This window comes from Arachis duranensis, chromosome 6 (assembly GCF_000817695.3).
Source record: "Arachis duranensis cultivar V14167 chromosome 6, aradu.V14167.gnm2.J7QH, whole genome shotgun sequence".
NCBI lineage: Eukaryota > Viridiplantae > Streptophyta > Magnoliopsida > Fabales > Fabaceae > Arachis > Arachis duranensis.
Window position 1 is genome coordinate 39476282 of NC_029777.3, and position 5172 is coordinate 39481453.

General features: G+C 36.2%; 1 non-coding gene across 1 annotated transcript; it reads right to left on the reverse strand.

The window, feature by feature from the left end:
* Window positions 1–2472: 2472 nt before the first annotated feature.
* On the reverse strand, window positions 2473–2579 carry LOC127740393 (small nucleolar RNA R71). The gene has a single exon (XR_008001070.1). It is a non-coding gene; the product is annotated as a small nucleolar RNA R71 (small nucleolar RNA).
* Between the last annotated feature and the right edge of the window lie 2593 nt (window positions 2580–5172).

The following is a 5172-nucleotide window of genomic DNA, read 5'->3' on the forward strand; positions in this document are numbered from 1 at the left end:
TGCCATTGTTAGAGATCACAATATCGTGCAACAGGTTTTTGGCGCCATTGCCGGGTATTGTTCGAGTTTGTAACCAGCAATTATTCAAGATTCCGGCAACAACACCAGTTTTTGGCACCGTTGCCGGGGATTGTTCGAGTTTGGACAACTAACGATTCATCTTCTTTTTGTTTTATTTCAAAAAATTTTCAAAAATCTTTCAAAAAAATTTTTACTTCTGTTTTCGAAAAATTATTCCAAATTTTTAAGAATGAATTCTAGAGTTTCATGGTAACATGTTGAAACCTGGCTGGCTGTAAAGCCATATCCAAATTCTTTTGGATTGAGGCTTCCACTTGTCAACATAAAAGGCATGTATATGGAATTGGATGAAGTTTCAACTGTTGCATGCCTGATTTATATCCTAAAGCTGGCTGGCTATTAAGCCATGTCCAACTCCTGGATTGGAGCTTTAGGCTAACATTGAAAGATTCCTGGAATTCTTGTTAAAAATTTTGAATTTCTTATTTTCTTTTTCCTACATGTTTTTCAAAAAAAAAAATTAAAAGAAAATACAAAAAAATCATAAAATCATAAAAACCAAAAATATTTTGTGATTCTTATATGAGTCTTGTGTCATGTTTTAAGTTTGTTGTCAATTGCATGTTCATCTTTTTCTTGCATTTTTCGAAAATTCTTGTATGGTGTTCTTCATGATCTTCAAGTTGTTCTTGGTAAGTCTTCTTGTTTGATCTTGATATTTTCTTGTTTTGTGTCTTTTATTGTTTTTCATGTGCGTTTTTGTATTCATAGTGTCTAAGCATTAAAAATTTCTAAGTTTGGTGTCTTGCATGTTTTCTTTGCATAAAATTTTTTTCAAAAATATGTTCTTGATGTTCATCATGATCTTCAAAGTATTCTTGGTGTTCATCTTGACATTCATAGTGTTCTTGCATGCATCATGTGTTTTGATCCAAAATTTTCATGTTTTGGGTCATTTTTATGTTTTTTCTCTCTCATCATTAAAAATTCAAAAATAAAAAAATATCTTTTCCTTATTTTCTCATAAATTTCGAAAATTTGAGTTGACTTAGTCAAAAATTTTTAAAACTTTGCTATTTCTTATAAGTCAAGTCAAATTTTCAATTTTAAAAATCTTATCTTTTCAAAACTTTTTCAAAAATAAAATCTTTTTCATTTTTTTATTATTTTCGAAAATATTCTAAAATTATTTTCAAAATCTTTTTCTTATCTTTATTTCAAAATTGAAACTATACTAACAATTAATGTGATTGATTCAAAAATTTGAAGTTTGTTACTTTCTTGTTAAGAAAGGTTCAATCTTTAAATTCTAGAATCATATCTTGTAGTTTCTTGTTAGTCAAGTAATCAATTTTATTTTTAAAAAATTAAATCTTTTTCAAAACATCTTTTTCTTAAAAATCATATCTTTTAATCATATCTTTTAAAATTATATCTTTTCCAAAAATTTGATTTCAAAATATCCTTTCTAACTTCCTATCTTTTCAAAAATTGATTTTCAAATTTTTTTCAACTAACTAATTGACTTTTTGTTTGTTTCTTATCCTTTTCAAAACCACCTAACTACTTTTCTCTCTAATTTTCGAAAATCATTCCCCTCTTTTTCAAAATTCTTTTAATTAATTAATTATTTCAAATTTTAATTTTAATTTTATCTCTTCTCTTAATTTTCGAAAATCACTAACTCTTTTTCAAAATAATTTTCGAAAATCTCTCTCTCTCTCTTCTTCTTCTATTTATTTATTCATCTACTAACATTTCTCCTCTACTCAAGAATTTGACACTATCCTCCCCCTTGTGTTTGGATTCTTACCTTTTCCTTCTTCTATTCCTTTCTTCTTCTACTAACATAAAGGAATCTCTATACTGTGACATAGAGGATTCCTCTTCTTCTTCTGTTCTCTTCTCTTTCATATGAGCAGGAACAAGGAAAAAGGCAATCTTGTTGAAGCTGATCCTGAACCTGAAAGGACTCTGAAGAGGAAACTAAGAGAAGCTAAATTACAACAAGCTAGAGACAACCTTACTGAAATTTTCGAACAAGAAAAGGATATGGCAACCGAACCCAACAATAATAATGCAAGGCGGATGCTGGGTGATTATACTACAGCTACTTCCAAGTTTGATGGAAGAAGCATCTCAATCCCTACCATTGAAGACAATAATTTTGAGCTGAACCCTCAATTAGTTGCTCTAATGCAACAGAACTGCAAATTCCATGGACTTCCATAAGAAGATCCCTATCAGTTTTTAACTGAGTTCTTGTAGATCTGTGAGACTGTTAAGACTAATGGAGTAGATCCTGAAGACTACAGGCTCATGCTTTTCCCTTTTGCTGTAAGAGACAGAGCTATAACATGGTTGGACTCACAACCTAAAGATAGCTTGGACTCTTGGGATAAGCTGGTCACGGCCTTCTTGGTTAAATTCTTTCCTCCTCAAAAGCTAAGCAAGCTTAGAGTGGATGTTCAAACCTTCAAGCAAAAAGATGGTGAATCCCTCTATGAAGCTTGGGAAAGATACAAGCAGATGACCAAAAAGTGTCCTTCTGATATGTTTTCAGAATGGACCATGTTAGATATATTCTATTATGGTCTGTCTGAGTTCTCTAAGATGTCACTGGACCATTCTGCAGGTGGATCCATTCACCTAAAGAAAACGCCTGCAGAAGCTCAGGAACTTATTGAAATGGTTGCAAATAACCAATTCATGCACACTTCTGAGAGGAATTCCGTGAATAATGGGATGCTTCAAAGGAAGGGAGTTCTTGAAATTTATGCTCTGAATGCCATATTGGCTCAGAACAAAATGTTGACTCAGCAAGTCAACATGATTTCTCAAAGTCTGAATGGATGGCAAAATGCATCCAACAGCACTAAAGAGGCATCTTCTGAAGAAGAAGCTTATGATCCTGAAAACCTTGCGATGGCAGATGTAAATTACATGGGGGAAGCCTTTGGCAACACCTATAACCCCTCATGGAGAAATCATCCAAATTTCTCATGGAAGGATCAACAAAAGTCTCAACAAGGCTTTAATAATGGTGGAAGAAACAGGTTTAGCAATAGCAAGCCTTTTCCATCATTTTCTCAGCAACAGACAGAGAGTTCTGAGCAAAGTACCTCTAGCTTAGCAAACATAGTCTCTGATCTGTCTAAGGCCACTTTAAGTTTCATGAGCGAAACAAAGTCCTCCATTAGAAGTTTGGAGGCACAAGTGGCCAGCTGAGTAAGAAAATCACTGAAACTCCTCCTAGTACTCTCCCAAGCAATACAGAAGAGAATCCAAAAAGAGAGTGCAAGGCCATTGACATAATCAACATGGCCGAACCTAGAGAGGAAGGAGAGGACGTGAATCCCAATGAGGAAGACCTCATGGAATGTCACTCAAGCAAGAAGGAGTTCCCTATTGAGGACCTAAAGGAATCTGAGGCTCACCTAGAGACCATAGAGATTCCATTGAACCTCCTTTTACCATTCATGAGCTCTGAGAACTATTCTTCCTCTGAAGAGGATGAAGATGTAACTGAAGAGCAAGTTGCTCAATATCTAGGAGCTATCATGAAGCTGAACGCCAAGTTGTTTGGTATGAGACTTGGGAAGATCAATCTCCCTTGCTCATTAGTGAACTAGATACATGGTTCAGCAAACTTTACCTCAAAAGAAATAAGATCTTGGTAAATTCTTAATACCCTGTACCATAGGCACCATGACCTTTGAGAAGGCTCTATGTGACCTTGGGTCAAGTATAAATCTTATGCCACTCTCTGTAATGAAAAAGCTGGGGATCTTTGGGGTACAAGCTTCCACATTATCATTACAAATGGCAGACAAGTCAGTAAGACAAGCTTATGGATTGGTAGAGGATGTGTTAGTAAAGATTAAAGGCTTTTACATCCCTGCTGATTTCATAATCATAGACATTAGGAAGGAGGAGGTTGAATGCATCATCCTTGGAAGACCCTTCCTAGCCACAGCAAGAGCTGTGATTGATGTTGACAGAAGAGAGCTAGTCCTTCAATTAAAAGGGGACTACCTTGTGTTTAAAGTTCAAGGATCTTCTTTTGCAACCATGGTGAGGAAGCATGAAAAGCTTCTCTCAATACAGAGTAAAACAGAGCCCCCACAGTCAAACTCTAAGTTTGGTGTTGGGAGTCCACAACATTGACCTGATCACCTGTGAGGCTCCATGAGAGCCCACTGTCAAGCTATTGACATTAAAGAAGCACTTATTAGGAGGCAACCCAATTTTTATTTATCTAATTTTATTTTATTTTATTATTCTTTTATGTTTTATTAGGTTCATGATCATGAGGAGTCACAAAACAATCACTAAAATTAAAAATAGAATAAAAAAATAGCAGAAGAAAAAGCATACCCTGGTGGAAGAGCTTACTGGCGTTTAAACGCCAGTAAGGAGCATCTGGCTGGCGTTGAATGCCAGAACAGAGCATGAATCTGGCGTTGAATGCCAGAAATAAGTAATAATCAGGCGTTCAAATGCCAGGATTGCACCCTGGGGAAAGCTAGCGTTAAACGCCAGAAACAAGCTACATCTGGGCGTTTAACGCGAGAAACAAGCACAGGACTGGCGTTTAACGCCAGAAACAAGCATCAATCTGGCATTAAACACCAGGATTGCATGCAGAAGGCATTTTACACGCCTAAATAGTGCAGGGATGACTAATCCTTGACACCTCAGGATCTGTGGACCCCACAGAATCCCCACCTCCCTTCTCCCTCTCTCTCACACCTCAATCACTCTTACTATACACCACTCATATCCATCCTCTCTTCCCCACCCAATCCCACCCATATGGCCGACACATACCCATCTCTCCCTCTCCTTCATATCTTTTTCTTCTTTTGTTCTTTCTTTTTTTGCTCGAGGACGAGCAACATTCTAAGTTTGGTGTGGCAAAAACATAGCTTTTTTGTTTTTCCATAACCATTAATGGCACCTAAGGCTAGAGAAACCTCTAGAAAGAGAAAAGGGAAGGCAATTGCTTCCACCTCTGAGTCATGGGAGATGGAGAGATCCATCTCAAGTGTCCAAAGCTCAGTAATAGAGCATTTGACTGCACATCAAGAGAGCCCACTCATGGACCTCATCAAGAAATCTCTGAGATGCCTCAAGGGATAAATTGTCCTC